Below are 21,321 nucleotides of genomic sequence, written 5' to 3'. Positions count from 1 at the left end.
GGCTTCCATCCATGCAGTGCGTCCTCTTACTGCATTCAGCGGGGAACGTTCTCATACCGTCCTGCAACCAATGCACGTGCACATCTGCTTTCCCTTCAGGTACAGCGTGGTCCTGAGAAAAGACAGGGCAGTGTGACCCTGACAAATCCGGCCATCTCACCTCGGGGAGGAGTCTACCAAACACGGATGCTAGGACACTCAAATTAAACAATGCACGTTTTTAAAAATTACTTTTTTTATTAAAGTAGAGTTGACTTACAATGTTGTGTTGGTTTCTGCTGTCCAGCAAGGGGACTCAGTTATCCATATATATACATTCTTCTTCATATCCTTTTCCATTGTGGTTTATCACAGGATACTGAATATGGTTCCCTGTGCTCTACAGTAGGGCCTTGTTGTTTATCCGTCCTGTACATAATAGTTTGCATCTGCGAATCCCAAACTCCCAGTCCTTCCCTCCCCGCCCCCCATCCCTCCCCCTTGGCTACCAGAAGTCTGTTTTCTATGTCTGCAAGTCTGTATCTGTTTCATAGGTAAGCTCACTTGTGCCATAATTTTAGATTCCACATATAAGTGATGTCATATGATATTTGTCCTTCTCTGTCTGACTTACTTCTCTTAGTACGATCATCTCTAGGTCCATCCATGTTGCTGCAAACGGCATTGTTTCCTTCTTTTTTATGGCTGAGTAGTATTCCCCTGTATATATGCACCACATCTTCTTTATCCGTTCCTCTGTTGATGGACACTTAGGTTGTTTCCATGTCTTGGCTATTGTAAATAGTGCTGCTGTGAACATTGGGGTGCGTGGATCTTTTTGAATTAGACTTTTGTCTGGACGTACGCGCAGGAGTGGGATTGCTGGATCGTATGGCAGCTCTATACTGATTTTGTTAAGGAACCTCCATACTGTTCTCATAGTGGCTGCACCGGTTCGCATTCCCGCCAACAGTGGAGGAGGATGAGGAAATCGTATTTTTAAAGAGACAAGGAGCCTAAGACTATCTTCATGTCCTGGATTAGATTGTTCAAAACGTCCCATGAAGTGTAAACTCAGAAACCACAACCTGCCTTCATTTTCACTCTTACAGATGTAAGGGGAAGTAGGAAGACCATTGAAATAACAGTATGTGTATTCATGCAGTAAAAAAAAGAAATTAACCTTTCATAGAATGTGACTGTGCTTTTGCTCTCATGAAACTTCTTTTGACTTTTGTGACAGCCAAACTCCAAGGCTTGGCTGCAGGCATGTCCCCTTGGTTATTTATGTGGAGCAAAGGCAGGGACCAGGTCAGTAAAGCTGTAACCTGACATCCAGGAAGGACACACATCATAGGAACACTTTTCTTTCCGAAGGCTCAGATTTGTCACCTTGAAGCTCCCACTTGAGAGTTTCAGAAAGGAATCTGGTGCAGGGCGGCTTGTGCTAAGAGTAGTAAAAACAGTCTCCAAATCTCAGTGGGTTAGGACAGAAATATTTATGTCTAGTTCCTGCAAAGCCTAACGGGGTTGTTCCCCATTGGGGGATTCTCTTGGGCCATTCTTTGGGGTGAGCAGCCCCTAGAAGAGATCCCCGTGGCCTACCCCTCCTAACACTCACACTCTTGTGTAGACCTTTTCCACAATGGACCAGCTTTGTTCGGTGCAACCGATGTGACAAAGACGATGGTTATGTCACTTCTACGAGTACATTAGAAAAGAGATTAGTCTTACTGTTACGTTTAAGTTTCCTACAGATACGTGTTCTCTTCTTTCTTGTATGTAGAATAGACTGATCCCTTGGGACGCTGCTGGTTGGGAGATTTTTGTTTTTAACGGGACCCGTCTTCTGCCCAGTTGCCGTTGGTCAGAATCAGTTAACATTGTCCAATGTACCGGTATTGGGGCGGGGTGCAGGTAGGGTGTGGTCTTGCTGTGTTCCCTGGGGGATAAAGGATCATTTCTGTAAACTTCCCCCAAATTCCTGGTCATCTCTACCTTCATAGCCCTGCAAGATTTCGTGTTTTGATCAACAAGCTCTATTTTCAGATTATGTACATAACCGTCTGCCTTCTTATTAAAAAAAAATCACAGCGGTTCTAAATACTACATTAGACGGATTCAAAGTCAGTGCTGTACCCAGATAGTCTATGTCTGCTTTTTCATCAGGGTCAGTGTATTGCTAGAACAGTCAGAATAAATTTCCTGTTTTTTAGAACTATATAGCCTATCTTTCAAAATTCAGATTCACATTCCCTGATGCATCTGATCATTTAGATGACGTTGAATTCTGGAGAACTATTTCAGGTTGGTCAGGCGTATGAATTTACAGTTCCAGGAACATGTGACATATGGAAAAATGAGGAATGACTATAGCATTTAGGTGAACGCTGCGTGTTTCGTGTCTTTGCCCCTTTGCGTAGCATTTAGAAATTTCCGTCATAAAAAAAGTGCGGAGGAACAGTTGCTTCGGAAGATACGAAGTTTCATAACCCACGTTACCTGCAACGGAGAAGATAAGTAAGTCTGGTAATGCCGTTGCTGTGTTTGCTAGCAGACTTTCTGATACATGAGAATAAGGGCAAATGGAAAAAAACAGTGAATTCCTTTATCATCATTTCTCCGTAAAATAACGTTTTTCGCTGCTCCGGAAGCGCATTTATACAGCAAGTGACGTATTCCATGAAGTTAAATATTTGGGTTGGTGTGTTAGTAAATTTGCCACTAGAAATACAGACAGCATTTTAAATTCCACGTTGCTTCCTGGGCACAAACTTTTCACTGCGGTCTTCAGATCATATTTCTTGGACTTCCTCATGAATTGGCTTGAGGACGGCTGCCACAAATGCTAATGAGGTGATAGGAAGCATTTAAACCCAGCTTCTGTGAGATTTGACACAAGACATTATTTCTGGATATTTTCCCAGCTCCCTCGACTTTTTCCCCCCTAAGCAAGGCTTCTGTCTATCCGCTAGACTGCATCACAGTGACAAAACACTACACTGCGTTTGCGTGATCAATCTTTAAGCAATAAAATTGCTGATTTATCTGTTTGGTGAGTCTCTCGTTTATTGTTCTCATTTACTCCATGGGAAAACCACTTCCGGAATCTGCTGCGGAGAAGGTGGAAGGCAAAAAGAATGTTTTGCCGGCAACCTCTGACTCCGCACGAAAAGCCAGCCCCCAGGACCTGAGCCAAGTGCATTCTGATCGGAAACGTCGACGGGTTTCCAGCTTTCCACTCACACACGAAACGAGGTGTGCTGTCCCGGTTTTCCTTTCTATTCAGATGTAGTCGCTTTGGAGATGGTTCTCCCGAGAGGCGATGGGATGCCAGGTGTGCACGGCTCGGAACGCAGAGTTCATTGCTCAAGATAAAGGGAAATACCCACAGAGGCCCCCATCACCCCCGTGGATGGAATGATCCTCCGAGAGTTGGCGCCTGGTGAGAAGTTCGGGAGGCTGCGCAGCCAACAACGGGGCTGCGGAAAGTAGACGTGATTGCGAGATGCAAATCTCCAATGAAGTACAAAATCTGCAAGGCTCAACCGCCTCCGCGGGCCTCGCGATTGATGGAGAGGACGTGAATGAGCGGCTGCTGTCCAGAGAGACCGCGGGAAGGTGCTGCCCTAGAGGAGGGAGGGGAACACATTCTGCTGTCGCTGAGAAGCTGAATAAGTAAATATCATTAGAGCAGAATGGAAAGGATTCATACGCTGTCATAGTGGGTGGAAAGGGAGCGACAGGATGAGAAAGGCAACCCCAAAGCAGAACGAAGGTGGGACTTGTGTCAAGCAAAGAGTGAGGGATACTTGATCCAGCAATCCCACTCCTGGGCGTGGATCCAGACGAGACTCTAATTAGAAAAGGTGCATGCACCCCAGTGTTCACAGCAGCACTGTTTACAATAGCCAGGACGTGGAAGCAACCTAAGTGTCCATCAGCAGGTGATTGCTTTAAGAAGATCTGGTATATACACAATGGAATACTACTCAGCCGTAAAAAAGAATGAAATTATGTCATTTGCAGCAACACGGATGGACCTAGAGGTTATCATACTAAGGGAAGTCAGTCAGACGGAGAAAGACAAATACTGTATGATAGCACTTATATGTGGAATCTAAACAAAAGTACAACAAACTAGTGAATATAGCAAAACAGAAGCAGACTCACAGATACAGAGAAGAAACTAGTGGTTCCCAGTGGGGAGAGGGAAGCGGGGAGGGGCAAGATAGGGGGAGGGGATTAAGAGGAACAAACTACTGGGTATAAAATAAATAAGCTATGAGGATATATTGTACAACACAGGGAGTATTGCCAGTATTTTGTAATAACTATAACTGGAGTATAATCTATAAGAATTTGGAATCACTACTTTGTACACTTTAAACTAATATAATATTGTAAATCAACTAGACCTCAATTTTTTAAAAATTGGTTTTAATGTAGCAGGAATAAGGAAGATAGATGAATAATACAGAAGTACTCTTTGGTGCTTTTGTGTATACAACAAAAAAGAAATAGACTCTCTCGTATAGAGAACAAACTAGTGGTTCCCAGTGGGGAGAAGGAAGCGGGGAGAGGCAACATAGGGGGAGGGGAGTAAGAGATATAAACTACTGTGTATAAAACAAAGGCTACATTGTACAGCACAGGGAATATAGCCAATATTTTGTAATGACTGGAAATGGAGTACAGACTATAAAAGTTTTGAATCATTTTGTTTATACCTGAAACTAATATAATATTTTAAATCAACTATACTTTAATTTAAAAAAAAACAGTTATAGGAATTTGGGAGAAAAAAATGTAAAGGAAACAATGAAATGATTCCAAGGACATTTAAACTGCAAAGTCAGCTAATCTGAATAATTTGTGTATTAGTAAGTGTTTCCCTTGTAAATATTAAAATATTAAAAATATACAAGAGAGAGACCTCCCTGTCCTATTTTTGCAACACCTTTTGAATCTATAATCACATAAGCATTAAAAGTTTAAAATTTTTTAAAGGGGAGGGCTTCCCTGGTGGCGCAGTGGTTGAGAGTCAGCCTGCTGATGCAGGGGACGCGGGTTCGTGCCCCGATCCGGGAAGATCCCACATGCCGCGGAGCGGCTGGGCCCGTGAGCCATGGCCGCTGAGCCTGCGCGTCCGGAGCCTGTGCTCTGCAACGGGAGAGGCCACAACAGTGAGAGGCCCGCGTACCGCAAAAAAAAAAAAAAAAAAAAAAGTTTTTTAAAGGGGAGAAAAACAAGGAGACAAAGAAAATGTGTCCATTTAGAGTTTCTGTCATGTTCTCCTCTTAAGTGATAGAATTGTAGTCTTGTGTCTCTAAAGTTGGAAGGATCTTTGGATATTATCTGACCCAGAGGAGAAAATTAAGAACCAGAATAGTTGTGGACTTTTTTATTAATTTTAAGGTCACACAATTGGTAAGAAAATTTTTTAAAAACAGAAAGAAGGGGCCGAGTCATACTTGAAGAAACAGTGGTTGCTCATTTTAGCAGATCTGCGAATGACTTCTTTTTTAACTTTTTATTCTATATTGGAGTATAGGTGATTACCAGTGTTGCGTTAGTTTCAGGTGTACAGTAAAGTGACTCAGTTATACGTATACACGTATCTGTTCTTTTCCAGATTCTTTTCCCATTTAGGTTATTACAGAATATTGAGTAGAGTTCCCTGTGCTCTACAGTAGGTCCTCCTTGGTTATCCATTTTATTTATGTACTTTTTCTTGAGGAAACTTTATTGAGAACAATACTTGAGTTTCAAAATCACAGTAAAAATGGAGACTTTGTTGTAATGTTCCCATTTTGATTTTTTCAAATATTTTATTAGGAAAATTTTTAAACATATAATTTGAAAAGATTTTACACTGAACACTCATGTACTCATCACCTAGAGTGAAGCATTAACATGTTACTAGACTTGCTTTGTAGGCCTGTCTGTCCATTTATCTATCCCAATTTCCATCCATTATTCTACGCTTCTTTTTGAGACATTTTTCAATACGTACAGACATCCACACAGGCTACCCTGAAATTTTCAGTATACGTATCATTAACTAGGTTTTACTATTTGTTTAAAATAATTTCTAGGTAAGGTTTACATACAATGAAATGCATAAATGTTAAGTGTACCATATGATAAGTTTTGACAAATAAATATGTCTGTGCAACCAACCCTATCGAGGTAGACGTTACCATTAGCCCAGAACATCCTCTCATCCTCCTTCCTTAAAATTAGCAAAGCCTGAAGGTCTGTGGGACAAAGTCCAGGAGAAGCAAGGCACATACTTCCAGGTGTCCTCTTCCGGTGGAGTTACGTGGATATGGCTAATTGTCCCAGCAGTGGTATGTGACGACACATCTGAACTCTGGCCAGCCAGATTAGCCCACCCAAGCCTTGGTGTCCAGGAATTTTACTGGGGATATGTCATGAAGGCTGAAGTACCTACATCACAATTTCAGCTCTTCAGATTTCAGACCCCTAGAGCAAAGACATGCATTCATCAAATAGCACAATTTAAGAAGAAACTATTTAATCAGGTTTGTACCACTTGGCCCAAAACGTCAAGCATACAGAAATGTTCTTCTCAGACAGACTGTTCTAATGGCTCAGAGCTCATTATTTCCCAGGTGCCAGTCTGAGGCCGTTCCTGAAGAGAAGCATTTGTAATAAATATGGAGGCAAACCCTACAGAAATGAGAGTACATGATTAAACTGTATAATCATGCACAAAGAGAAAGGGAGACAGCAGAAAACAGTTTGCAACACAATTCTGAAAAATAGGAAGCTGATGGTTAAGGTAACAAAAAAAACTAAAGACGCCTACGTATTGGGATGTTATTGGTTATCCATTTTATTTATTTATTTTTTTTGCGGTACACGGGCCTCTCACTGTTGGGGCCTCTCCCGTTGCGGAGCACAGGCTCCGGACGCACAGGCTCAGCGGCCGTGGCTCACGGGCCCAGCCGCTCCACGGCACGTGGGATCTTCCCGGACCGGGGCACGAACCCGTGTCCCCTGAATCGGCAGGCGGACTCTCAACCACTGCGCCACCAGGGAAGCCCTGGTTATCCATTTTAAATATAGCATTGTCGGGACTTCCCTGGTGGCGCATTGGTTAAGAATCTAACCGCCAGTTCAGGGGACACAGGTTCGAGCCCTGGTCCGGGAAGATCCCACATGCCGCGGAGCAGCTAAGCCCATGCTCCACAACTACTGCGCCTGAGCTCTAGAGCCCGTGAGTCACAACTACTGAGCCCACGTGCCACAGCTACTGAAGCCTGCACGCCTAAAGCCCGTGCTCCGCAACAAGAGAAGTCACCGCAACGAGAAGCCCACGCACGGCAACAAAGAGTAGCCCCCGCTCGCCACAACTAGAGAAAGCCCACGCGCAGCAATGAAGACCAAACGCAGCCAAAAATAAAAATAAATTAAAAAAAATTTTTAAATGAGATATGACCATAATTTAAAAATATATAAATAATAAATAATAAATACAGAAGTGTGTACATGTGTGGACAACTTTAATTCCCCAGTTGAAAAATCATGGTATGGAAAAGTAAACACACCATCAAACACATAGCAGGAACATGGCGGACGTTCCAAACAGAGGGGAAAACTTAAAATAGCCAGGTGACCTCAAAGGATCCGGTAAGACCCAGAGAAGACATCTCTACACCATCAGGAGGGCTGGAAGCTAGAAGTATGTCTTTTAAGCATGAAAGAGAAATTTCTGGATGTCTAAAATTCTATGCTGAGTCGAGTCTATTCTGAGTACAGAGGAAATAAAGACATAGTGCAAAGCCAGAGAGTGTTTCCCTCTCACGGACCCTCATTGTTGGGACTTCAAAAGGAAACTCACAGGAAGGACAATGTTGGGGTCAGATGAAGGAAAAGGATGCAAGAAACATTGTGAGCAAAAGGAGAAAAGGACCAGAGTGTGAAACCGATCTAACACTGACCCCATCAAAGCCAGCACCAATAATAAAATTACGACTACATGAGGGCATACAAGCAAAGGTGGGGCCAAAGTTAGCAGTGATATAAGTTGCAGAATAAAAATGGAACAGAGTTAAAGCCAGTCATCTCTTTGAGAAGACAGTAAACGTGAGCTTTATTATTTTTCTGCTGAAGTTATTAGGTGTGTTAAATTTAATCACTAAATAATGAAGACGGAAAACAGCTTCCTCTTAAAAACATGGGAGAAATATTTTTTTTTATTTAGGTATCATAGAAGAGAAATAATAGAAGCGAAGAAAGGAAACGGTTCCTAGAAATTGTAAAATAAGCACCCAAAATGAAATTGAGGGATATTAGCAATTGCAGTACATATAGACGGATGAGAATCTCCCTTGACAGATATGAACTGTCGGATCGGGTTTAAAAAAAGAAAATCTAGGTTCTTGCTAGTTTGAAAGGGTCTGAAACCAATAGCCAAGAAAGACTAAGATAAAGATATGAAAACACTAAAATGGTGAGTAACTATGAAGAAGAACTTTCTGGAGCCCTGTTCAAATCAAGTAAAAAAGACTTTAGGAAGTTAAAAAAAAAAAAGAAAACCATGGATAAAGAAGGCTAGTATGAAGCGATACATTTTTGCCAAAAAGTTATAAACGTGCTAATCTTCTTTGGACGTGGTAGCAAAGCACTTAAATACACAAAGCAAGATTTGGGGGAATTAGAAGGATAAGCTGTCCAACCTACAGCCCAGCCATCTACAAGTCTTTGCTTAGAGAGAATCCTGCTTTCAAAGGAAAGAGAGATATACCAAGTCTGATTCATGTAAAAATTAATGATCAGAGATAAAGTATAAACTGAATAAAGCTCGCCTTTATTTCTACTTAATTGGCCTTTTGACCGCTCCACGGAATCCAAGGGACTTGATATACTGAGTAGGTGGTAGAGGGGGAAATGGGATTCCTCCAAGCCTATTCTCACTCCTGGGAGAGCCTGATACCTTAGCCACCCTAGAACATGTGTGATCCATTAAGAAGGATTTTTGCAAGGGTCTGAATAAACTCGGAGGCGGAGGTTTTCTGTCGTCAATGTATTTTCATGGAACCATGGGACACAGTCTCGGGATGACAGCCAGAAAGTTGCCAGTTGGAAAAAGAGTTGCATCAGTTAAAACCTTTTACCCGCCAGCCACTTGGAAAATGAAAGTTACACGACGAAAATAAACATACAGCCCAAATGAAAACCAGATGCATGCAGCTTTGAGGATCTCTCTGTGTTTGCTTTCCTCTCCATCTTATGTTACATTCCTTCTAAAATGGATGCAACTTCTGGAAATTTTTTTTGCACAGTGAGATCTCCCATTTGTTTGGGGCAACATTTATAGATAGACAAATAGAGAGATTCCCCAGTTCTGACTCAGCTAAGGGAGATAGAAGTCTATTGTACATCCGAGGACACGTCTGGAACAAATCAGGCCGATTTACTTGTTTCTAAATACCAATCCAGACAGTAGCTTAAAAGTAATTTATATATCCCCTCTCCCCGCAATCCTCCTGTTTAGGATGGCCACACCCAGTGCAAATTTTTCATCCTGTCGACAAGACCTTGACTTTTATGCATTTGACACTCCTTTGGGATACTGCACATCTTGTCCTTCTGCTTTTCTAAAAAGATGGCTTACTGGACAAAAAAGAATACGTTCACTCTGTGAAATGCACGAGTAGGACTGGAAATGTACAAGGGACTTTTCATGCTCCCTTGGTTTTGACACACGCTTCAGGGTATGGCTGCACGTATGACATTTTTTTGAAAACCAAGTTGAATAACGGCATTCCACAGTGTCTGGAGGCAGTGGGCAAACCCTGACGTTATAACCAGGCACATCAGATTCAACTCTGGGCTTTCACACTGGGCTTTCAGAGCTGTCTGAATTTGAGCTTTCTCACCTGTAAGAGCAAAAGCAAGAAAGAGAGCGCACAGAAGAAAACACGGTGAGGTTACCACGAGAAAGCGTGAGATAGAAATCCCCCAGTTTTGTACAGCACGAGGAATATAGCCAATATCTTTTAAATTAATTTTTATTGGAGTATAGTTGATTCACAATGTTGTGTTCGTTTCTGCTGTACAGCAAAGTGAATCAGTTATATATACACATAGATCCACTCTTTTTCAGAGTCTTTCCCCATATAGGTCATTACAGAGTACTGAGTAGAGTTCCCTGTGCTCTATGGTAGGTCCTTATTATCTATTTTATATATAGTAGTGTGTATATGTCAACCCCAATCTCCCAATTTATCCCTCCCCCCCCTTTCCCCATTGATAACCATAACTTTGTTTTGTACCAATATTTTGTAATAGCTGTATTGACTCTTTTTGAATTATGGTTTTCTCAGGGTATATGCCCAGGTGGTCTACTCACACACTCTCTTTTTTAATATAAATTGATTGATTGATTGATTGATTTTTGGCTGCGTTGGGTCTTCGTTGCTGCGTGCGGGCTTTCTCTAGTTGCGGCGAGCGGGGGCTACTCTTCGTTGCGGTGCGCGGGCTTCTCATTGCGGTGGCTTCTCTTGTTGCGGAGCACGGGCTCTAGGCGCGCGGGCTTCAGTAGTTGCAGCACGCAGGCTCAGTAGTGGCAGCATGTGGGCCTTAGAGCGTGCAGGCTTCAGTAGTTGTGGCAGCCGGGCTCAGTAGTTGTGTCTCGCGGGCTCTAGAGCGCAGGCGCAGTAGTTGTGGTGCACGGGCTCAGCTGCTCCGCGGCATGTAGGATCTTCCCTGACCAGGGCTCGAACCCGTGTCCCCAGCATTGGCAGGTGGATTCTTAACCACTGTGCCACCAGGGAAGTCCCTTCACACACTCTGCATATTACTATATGCCTTATGCTCTCAGATTTTCTTAGCTCAAAAAAGAAAAGGTTGACGTGTGATTTATAAGACATTTTCTGTTAAAAAACAAAGTAAGTCCATCAAACGATGCATTCACACAGCTACTGCGTTTTAGCATTGCTTCACAGAAAAGGCAGCTGTGAGGAGAATAGGACTTGTTTTAATGGCATTTCTTGGAATTTTTTTTTTTAACTCTTGGTAAAAATCTATTGTCCAGGGTGGTCCTCTTTTCAGGACAATGAAAAATATTTTAAGTGTATCATAAAGTGATGAAGAGAAACTACAGATGCTAAATGGATGCATGATAGCATTGGTTTTGCCTGTCTCTGGAGAAAGATTTCATGTAGCCACAGCCCTTGTAAAATAGAAACATTTCTTGGTTGGTTATGCTAGAAGACTCCGACCCCCATATTTATTTTACCCCATGTGACCTTACCAGTTGTTCTTCCATTTATGAAGGAAAAGAAAATCACGTTGAAAGAAAACGATGATGAAGGACAGACATAGTAAACTTGCAGCCAAACAGTTTGTTTCAACAGCCTGACCAGACTTTGTCAGTGAACCTAACGTAGAAAGAGATCAGTTAATAGTCCCAAATCACGGATTACCTTGTTCAGAGCGTTTCAAACACTGGCTGTCTTCCAGCTGTTTTCATTCACTGGATGAAAAGGACACTAGGTTTACAGAAATGGAGTTTAATTTTACACGCTACCATCCAAATATACATCTATTTTTAAATTTAAAGCAAATCGTAAAGGGGAACATCTATTCGGGTAATTCTGTGGCTTCTTTTATGAGTAGAAGTCTGTTGTGCAAGAACTTGTTCTTGAAAGCGATCTAAGATGATTTTATGGTCATCCATTTTTTTTTCCTATTGTATTTTAACATCTGCGGTGTGTTGTTTCACTGTTCTGTTTATAGAAGCTTAGATGTTCCCTTGAGCTGTGTGACCGCAGCAGCCTGACACGAGGCTGAGCAAAGCTGAGCTTCCCCAAAACATGGCCATGGGGTTGTCACAACCTTGAGGATGTTGCTTTGATCCTAGCTACCCGACCTTCCCTGTGCCTCCCATCTAGCAGTTCCTCCATAAATGCTATTTCCGGTTCCCGTGCTGTGCAACCCATCGATGTAAACCAAAACACAAAATAAATCCCATGATCGCCTCTCAGAACTCGCTGACCTTTGCATGTCCATCTGATTCCATCGGCAGCTCCAACGCTGAGAAAACCAAAACAAAACCAAACACCAGTGTTCTTGCCATGAACCGCAGCAACAAAAGAGAAGAAAGTAATAGAAAAATGAACTCCTCCTTTGCACAGCTTCCCAGTTTTCATTTGGCGCTCAGGGAAATCCAATGCTTGTGTTTGTTGGGTATGTATATAGTCTCATAGCATAATGTAAGGCATATTTTGAGGTCATGATGAAATGTTTTGGAATCTAAAGGTTTTGGGGAAATGGCCAGTCTTATCTAGTCTGACATGTTTTGTTGAGTTTATTTGCTCACTGGACACACGTGTCGGAGCCTGCTAAGTGATGTCAAAAACTGAGCTTGTCTGTACCGGCGCCAGATCGAATCTCAGAGACAGAGTTTGGGGCGAAGTAGAAAAGGAGAGTGTTATTGCTTTGCCAGGCAGAGGGGGGGCACAGCGGGCTCCTGCCCTCGAAAAACTGTGTATCCCAAGTTGGGAGGATTTGATGAGTTTATAGCAATAGTTCAAGGGTGGGGTTGCTGATAAGATCAGGGCGTGTGCAGGGTCTCGGGTTCGCAGGGACTTGATTAGCAACTGTTCCGCATCCGCCCTTGGGAACTCAGGGAAAGTCTCGGAGGCTGGAGTCTTGCCTACAAGAAACGGGGGGACAAGAAAAGGCTTCGGGAACCCACTGGGCGTGCTACCCCGCCCCAGTCTCCCTAGGACTCAGGATTCCAAACAAGACTGACACACCAGCCATCTCGCCACTTTATCTGCCCGCAAGAGCAGGGCAGACAGTTACAAATGACAATCTTGCCATTTCAGTTTTGCGAACACTCAGACCAACCCTGACTTACACCCACCCTCCGGCCATATCTTTTTTTTTTTTTTTCCTCCCTGACCTGATCACCCTGGGGCTTTTTATTCTTACTTTGCCACGCCTGAGCCTCATCTCTGTTTCTAGATACGGTAATCTCGTTCTTTTCAAGGGAGTGAGTTGGCTTTTCTTCAGCTGGTTTTAATCGTGGGAGCTTAAAAGGCCTGCTCTTGGAATGGGGTTATCCGAATCACTGGTGAAAAATATTGCCTGATCCAGGAGTGAGGTCATGTAAGTTCTCCTGTGCCCCCGTCTGCAGACAGAACCAGAGAGAGCGTGCCGTTCCAAACGCCACAAGGCACCTGAACTCTTCTAGGTAAGATGGGGCTTCCGTTCGTCGTATTTAGAAACGCCCGCGTTAGCCAGTGTTTAAACACGGGACAGAAAACAGATTAGTGTTTGCCAGGGGCCACTGGGGAGTGACTGCTTTCACGGGTACAGAGTTTCCCCTTGGGGTGATGAAAACCGTTGGGAGCTACATAAAGGGGGTGATCATACAACATTGTGAGTGTGCTAAATGCCACCCAGTCGGGTATTTTTAAATGCTTACGACGGCGTTATGAGTTGAACTGTGTGCCCCTCGGATTCATATGTTAAAGTCCCGACTCTGTCCCTCCGAATGTGACCTTATTTGGAATTAGGGTCATTGTGAGATAATGAAGTCGTGCCGGAGGAGGGAGGGACCCTAATCCAACAGGACTGGAAATCTGGACACAGATCCACACAGGCGGGGAGAACAGCGTAGGAACGTAGAGACAGAAGTTGGGATGATGCCTCTGTAAACCAAGGAACGCAAGGATTGTGAGCAGCTACCAGAAGCTGGGAGAGACGCGTGAATTTCCCCCAGAACCTCCGGAAGAAATCAGTCGTGCCTACACCTCGACTTGACGCTCTGCTCTTCAAAGAGTGATTTTTCTGTTGTGTGGAGCCCCCCAGCGGGGGGCACTTTGTTATGGCAGCCCTAGGAAATTAATACAGGTGGTGCAATGTATATTAGGGGTATTTTAACCACAATAAGAAGGACAGGTTATCAGGATGTAAGATATGCCTCAGAATGACAGGCTTGGAAAGTAGTTGTGACCTAAAAGCACAGAGACATAAAGTAAATAAAAGAAAATTCACACGTGCAGATGAATTTCAAGGAATCAGGCTCTTGTGATGAGCGATTTACGGAACTGTCCCAAACCCTCCAGTCGGTACAGCAGAAAGATCCCTTTGGCCCCAGAGTTCACGGATGTTGTGTGGTTCTTGAGTCAGGAAGGGTTTTTTTTCCCCCCCCAGGGAAATCACAGGGGTGCTCTCCACATCTATGAAGAACTCAAGGTGAGCTCCCTGGGGAGGGTCCTTCCGGGTGGATAACTTTCCACCTGAGCGAGGATGCTCAGTGTACCTGTCAGCATCTCCTCTGATGCAAAGAAAACCAGCTGGGCAGAGCAGAGTCCTGACCTCCAGGAGGGTTTTGGGCAAGCGTGGAGCTGACGGACAGGCGCCCTCTTGGAGGACGTAGGAGGACGTGGCAGTAGGCAAGCTGGAGAAACCTGGACCGAAAAATGACCAAGAGAAAGAGAAAGCCTGGAGTTCGAATGGACAGACCTCACTATCCCTGGCATTGTGCCTCTCAGCACCCCTGTTTTCCCTTCTTAGACATTCACTTCAGCTCCTAAGTATTCAAACAACTTCCTCTAAAAGATCGACACTTCCCAAAAAGTAGGAGCCCATCTATTTTTGTCCCCATTCGTCCTCTAGGTGTTAAGACAGAGACTAGCCCAAATCAGCACCCAACAAAAATTCTTGAATAATTAAGCGAACGAATGAGTGAATAAATATATGGTTACCACGGGGGAAATGGGAGGAGGGATAGTTCGGGAGGTTTGGGTTGACATGTCCACACTGCTATATTTAAAATGGATAACCAACAAGGACCTACTGTAGAGCACAGGGAACTCTGCTCAATATTATGTAACAACCTAAATGGGAAAAGCATTTGAAAAAGAATAGATACATGTCTATGTATAACTGAGTCACTTTGCTGTACACCTGAAAGTAACACAACATTGTTAATCAACTATACCCCAATATAAACTAAAAAGTTAAAAAATAAAAAATTTTAAGGCTTTACGTTCTGTCAAAAAAAAAAAAAAAAGAAACTCACCCAATGCCCTAGAATTAAGAAGCATCCAACAAATGTTTGGTAAGTGATTGAATCCCTGAAGATGACATGACATTTTCTCCCCTAAATTTTCCTTTAAGGATGGTACACCCCAAACCATTTATGCTTAAAATAGGAGTGACTCAAAGAGGCAAGACACAAGTGTTGGAGAGGCTGTGGAGGAAAGGAGACCCTCATGCACTGTTGCTGGGAATGTAAATTGGTGCAGCCACTATGGAGAATAATATGGAGATTGCTTACATAAAAATAGGACTGCCGGGCTTCCCTGGTGGCGCAGTGGTTGAGAGTCCGCCTGCCGATGCAGGGGACACGGGTTCGTGTCCCGGTCCAGGAAGATCCCACATGCCGCGGAGCGGCTGGGCCCGTGAGCCATGGCCGCTGAGCCTGCGCTACGCAACGGGAGAGGCCACAACAGTGAGAGGCCCGTGTACCGCAAAAAATAATAATAATAAATTAATAAATAAAATAAAATAAAAATAAAGTAGTAGTGACTTACGAATTGGCATGACAACCCTTGCTGGGAGGTATAATTGTGTTTTGGAACCATTCTCCAGAATGAAAATATTTACTTATTGAGAAAATAATAAGGAAATGAGTATAGCTGAATTGGATTAGCATCAAGACTACGTTCTAGTTCTCGGAAGCAGTTTAGGACGATAGAACAACAAACAATCCACTATAAACAGCAAAGCAAGAATTGGCATTGCAGTTGAGGGGAATGAAGTGTTTTTAGAAAACCCAATTTATGCTCTACTCCCTCCTCAGCAGTATTAAAAGCATGCAACTGCTTTGTTGTGGAATTGAGTCCAACTTTTTGTTTCCTCAATAATTTGTTTTTGCCTTGATGGTATAATTTGTCTATTTCTCCTGAGGTTTGTTGACATTATTTGGTTTTCCCTTGTACTGCAAGAAAGAAAATGAGACTGTATTTATACTAAAATGTGAGCGGGGCCATTTTAACCTATTACAGCTCCAGGAATTTCCATAGGGTCAGTCTCAGCTGATTCAGTTAAAATTGTCCTGATGGAAATTTGTATGCTGTAAGCAGATAATGAAACGTTTAGGGGTACTTCAGGGTCATGTTTTGTTTCCCTTTTATCCTCCAAATATCATTATATAGAGTATTTTAACACGAGTCTTAACGGTTTTTCCTTATGGTTACATCTTGAAAATGGGCTAGTAGCCATGAGTGAATGTATTTCTACTAGGTTTTGCTGTTGTGGAAAGAAGGTTGGATTCCACATGGAAATGTGAGTTTGAGCCCTGTTTCTGATTCTTATTAGTGAGCTCTCGGGAGAGGCATTTCACTTTCATTCATTCGGTAGGCATCTACCGAGTCCTGCCTTTTTGCAGAGGGACTCATCCATCATGAATTCATTCATTCATTCAGTAGACATCTACTGAGTCTCACCTTTGTTCAGAGGGACTCATGCAGCTACTGGGCTATGTCAGGGAAGAAAACATGTCTTGCATTCTGCTGAAGCCTCTATTATAGCATAAACATAAGGCATCTGTGAATCACAGAAAATGCTAGAAGGTGGTAAATGCTATGGAAAGTTTAAAAAGCAGAAGAGTATATGGGGAATTGGAGCCCTCAGCCGAGAGCAGAAGAGAAGTTGAAATTTTCTGTGCAGGACTGTCAAGCTTGCTTTCATGGAGAAGGTGGCATTTCAGCTAAGGCATGGGGGCCGTGAGGGCTGATCTCAAGCAGACGGCCGGAGGGAGAGTTTCCCAGGTAGTGGGAACAGGTTGTGCAAAGGCCCTGTGGTAAGGGTCACCTAGTATGTTCATGGAACAGCGTGGGTGGGGAAGAGTGAGTGAGGAGCAGGTTGTACAGACAAGATGCTAAGGGGTGAAGCGAGTCCTGTAGAATAATGAAACCACATGTGCCTTTGGGAACATCCCTAATAATCCAGGGCACTCTGATTGTTTGCTGGAAAAGAGTTGGTGGTATTTTGGATCAGGGTGATTGCAGTGAAGATGGTGAGAAGTGCTCAGAGAGCTGATACACTTGAATGGTGCTAGGGGTTGAATTGGTCCCCCACCAAAAAAAAATGATGTTTGACATCTCAACTGCGAGCACCTGTGAATGTGACCTTCTTTGGAAATAAGTTCTTTGCAGACACGATCAAATTAACATGAGGTCATTTGGGTGGGCCCTCACAAAACGTGACTGGTGTCCTTAATTAGGAGCTTGGGATTAACATATACACACTACTATCTCTAAAATGATAACCACCAAGGACCTCCTCAGAGAACTATACTCAATATTTTGTAACAACCTATAGGGAAAAGAAGCCGAAAAAGAATACATGTGTATAACTGAATCACTTTGCTGTACACCTGAAACCAACACAACGCTGTACATCAACTATACTTCAATAAAAAATAAATAATATTTACAAATTATTTTAATTTAAAAATATTTTTTAAATCCAAAAAATAAAAAGAACAGGGAAATTTGGACACAGACAGACACAGGTGGAGAAGGCCATATGAGATCAAAGGCAGATACAATACTCCCCCCCTTATCTGTGGTTTCACTTTCCATGCTTTCCGTTACCCATGGTCCACCTCAGTCAGAAAATATTAAATGGAAAAATTGAAGAAATAAACACTTCGTAAGTTTTAAATTGTGTAGCATCGTGTGAGAAAATCTTGCGCCGTCTGCTCTGTCCTGCCCGTGACGTGAATCCTCCCTTTGTCCAGCAAATTTCACCCTTTCCTCACTTCGTAGCCATCTTGGTTATCAGATCAACTCTTTCCGGTATCTCAGTGCTTGAGTTCAGAGAACCCTTATTTTACTTAATAATGACCCCAAAACACAGGAGTAGTCATGCTGGCAACTCGGGCATCCTTTTACTGTACCTAATTTATAAATTAAGCTTTATCCTAGGTATATATGTATAGAAAAATACAGAGTGTATATAAGGCTTGGTGTTATTCGCGGTTCCAGGGGTCTTGGAATGTATCCCCTGAGGATAAGGAGATTGGAGTGATACATTACAAATCAAGGGACACCTGGAGCTGTCAGAAGCTGGAAGACGGAAGGAGGGACCCTCATATAGAGCCTCTGAAGGGAACCTGGTCCTCCTCACACCTTGACCTCGGATGTCTGGCCTTTAGAAATGTGAGAGTATACATTTTGGCAGTCTTAGGAAAGTCGTACAGACAGGACAGCGAATGAGATTTCTTGATGGATGCGGGACACACAAGAGAATAGTAAGTATGGACTCAAAAACATTTGGGCAGAGATGGAGAAGGCTGGCAGCAAGAAGGTTTCAAAGGAGGGTCAAACATACAGCATTGGACTTGCTGAATCGGAAATCTCAGGAATGTGGGTATGAATCTCGTATCCATTAAGCATCCCAGTAGCCAGTTGGATAATGTGAGTCTGGAGCAAAGGTACTGAGATAAATTTGAGGGTTGTTGGCAGATGACGGTGTTTTAAGATAGAAGGCTTCATTGGTCACCCAGGAGATCGAAAAGGTAGGAAAGGTGGCTCGAGCAAGGCGCCTGAGAGTCTTCAGCAGTAGGACGCTTGTGACGTAGTGATTTATTTTTTAATTAATTAATTTAATTGAAGTATAGTTGACTTACAATATGTTCCAATCTCTGCTGTACAGCAAAGTTTTGTCACCTCACCAAGAGTCGAAAAGGAAATGAAATATACATTGGAATACATATACATTGGAATACATATACGTATACACACATATACATTGGAATATTATTCAGCCATAACGTGGAATGAAATTCTGATACCAGCTACAATGTGGATGAACCTCAGAAACAAGACGTTGGGCTTCCCTGGTGGCGCAGTGGTTGAGAGTCCGCCTGCCGAGGCAGGGGACACGGGTTTGTGCCCCGGTCCCGGAAGATCCCACATGCCGCGGAGCGGCTGGGCCCGTGAGCCATGGCCGCTGAGCCTGTGCATCCGGAGCCTGCGTTGCTCCGCAACGGGAGAGACCACAACAGTGAGAGGCCCGCGTACCGCAAAAAAAAAAAAAAAAAAAAAAAAAGAAACAAGACGTTAAGTGAAAGAAACCAGACACAAAACACCACACATTATAGGATTCCTTTTGTAGGAAATGTCCTGAATAGTTCATTCCAAAGAAGCAGAAAGATACCTGGCTGCCTAGGGCTGGGGAGAGTGGGGATTGACTGGGGATGCGTATAGGGTTTCCCTTTGGGGTGATGAAAATGTTATGGAACACCATCATGGTGATGGTTGAACAACATGGTGAATGTCCCAAATGCCATCGAATTGTTCTCTTTGGTTGATTGATTTGGGGTTATGTGAATTTCACCTCCATAAAAATAAAAAGGAAATGAAGCCATGATGAGATTCTCTTGCGGCCGTCATCAGTTCAAAAATGCAGTATCACTTTAACGTGATACTGCAGCTCAAACGATACATACAGTTCAAATAACGATACATCAGTTCAAAAATGCAGTATCACTTTAATCATTGCACACGTCAGCGTGGCTCCTTTCTTCCCATTATATCTTCCGAGGGGATCTGTGTGCACCCACAAGTGATTTTTGCCTCATTTCACCTCTGCTGGCAACATCCCACCCATCACCATCACCCAGCAGAAACACCCATCCCTCTGTAAATGCTGCAGCTCAAGGAGACCCTCCCCATCCCGAACGCCTGTTCCTTCCTTTCCACCCCCCTATCGGGCTCAAGCTCTTTAGAGCTGCCAGCCCAGGGGGGTCTCACACAGCGGGGGTCTCACACAGCAGGGGCTCAAGACACATGTGCTCACTTGAATTGAACTGAAATGAGGAAATCCTGACGTTGACCCCAAAAATGTAAAATTTGCATACAATCCCTGGTAGTGATACCAAGCAAGACCCTGTGGGGCTCCTGGGCACAAAAGCTTTTCTGTGTCCCGCACTTCTCGATTACAGGAAATAGGCTTCCTTCAACCCCCATGACCTTCCCTGAGTTCCAACGGGCAGGTTCAAACAGTTGCTAATCAGGGAAGGGAGGGGATGCAGAGACAAGGGAGGAACAGTGAAGAAACAGCAGTGCAGCCTGGGGGCAGGGTTCTGGTTCCCCCTCAAGAGATACACATGATAATATCTTTGAGTTCTTCTGCAGATACTGAAACCCCAGCAGGTGGGAGAAGTTAACTGCCTGCTGCCCACCAGCATGCAAAGACCCCAGACCCGCTGGAACCAGAAGGTCGATGATACTGACTTCCGATGACCTCAGCACCAGCCAATGAGAAGAATGCCCATGAGCTGACCACGCCCTCTTCGAACCATCGCTGTAAAACTCCTCACTACCACCTCCAGGTTGGGACACACAGTTTTCTGTGTTTTGTTTAATATTTATTTATTTATTTTTGGCTGCGTTGGGTCTTTGTTGCTGCGCGCGGGCTTTCTGTAGCTGTGGCAAGCTGTGGCTACTCTTCGTTGCGGTGTGCGGGCTTCTCATTGCGGTGGCTTCTCTTGTTGCGGCGCACGGGCTCTAGGCATGCGGGCTTCAGTAGTTGTGGCTCACGGGCTCAGTAGTTGTGGTGCATGGGCTCAGTAGTTGCGTCTTGCAGGCTCTAGAGCGCAGGCTCGGTAGTTGTGGCACGTGGGCTTCAGTAGTTGTGGCTCACAGGCTCTACAGCGCAGGCTCAGTAGTTGCGCATGGGCTTAGTGGCTCCGTGGCATGTGGGATCTTCCCGGACCAGGGCTCGAACCCGTGTCCCCTGGATTGGCAGGCGGATTCTTAACCGCTGCACCCCCAGGGAAGTCCCCGGGACACAGTTTTGAGGACATTAGCCTCCTGTGGCCCCCTTTGCCTGGCAAAGCAATAAAGCTATTCTCTTCTGCTTCACCCCAAACTTGGTCTCCAAAAATTAATTTGGTGTCAGGGCACGGAGGCCAGATTCAGCTTCAGTAGGAAACGTCACATCCACCAGCAATGATGTCCTCTTGCGCCAACCAGTGGGAAATGAAATACAGGCTGTTGGAAGTCGGATGTTTTCTCTCTCACCACCTCTGTGGACCAGAAGGATCGGCTGAGAGATCTTAGGAGCCAAAAGGTGCAACTCAATCTTTCCGCCATAAGATGGGTGCGTGCGTCATTTTATCAGAGGTAGAGATCCATCTCTAAGGCAATCACAGCTTTGCAAATGTTCAGCTCCATGCTGCTGGCTAAAGAAGAGGTCGCTCATCCTCTTCCATGAAATCAGCCACTGCAATCAGGTTAACGGAAAGGCTGCAGTGGAAAGAATCTTTGATTGGGCTGC

General features: G+C 43.9%; 1 long non-coding RNA gene across 1 annotated transcript in view; it reads left to right on the top strand.

The window, feature by feature from the left end:
• Window positions 1–20,417, top strand: part of LOC112407116 (uncharacterized) — a 31,361-nt gene extending 10,944 nt beyond the window's left edge. Inside the window, exon 3 of the long non-coding RNA XR_003004681.1 lies at window positions 20,178–20,417. This is a non-coding gene — a long non-coding RNA (uncharacterized LOC112407116). The remainder of the gene's footprint in view (window positions 1–20,177) is intronic.
• The last annotated feature ends 904 nt before the right edge of the window (window positions 20,418–21,321 follow it).

Source organism: Neophocaena asiaeorientalis, unplaced genomic scaffold (genome assembly GCF_003031525.2).
Source record: "Neophocaena asiaeorientalis asiaeorientalis breed wild unplaced genomic scaffold, Neophocaena_asiaeorientalis_V1.1 scaffold69, whole genome shotgun sequence".
Lineage (NCBI taxonomy): Eukaryota > Metazoa > Chordata > Mammalia > Artiodactyla > Phocoenidae > Neophocaena > Neophocaena asiaeorientalis.
Note: the sequence above shows the minus strand (reverse complement) of the source record. Positions and strands in the feature narration are given on the sequence as shown.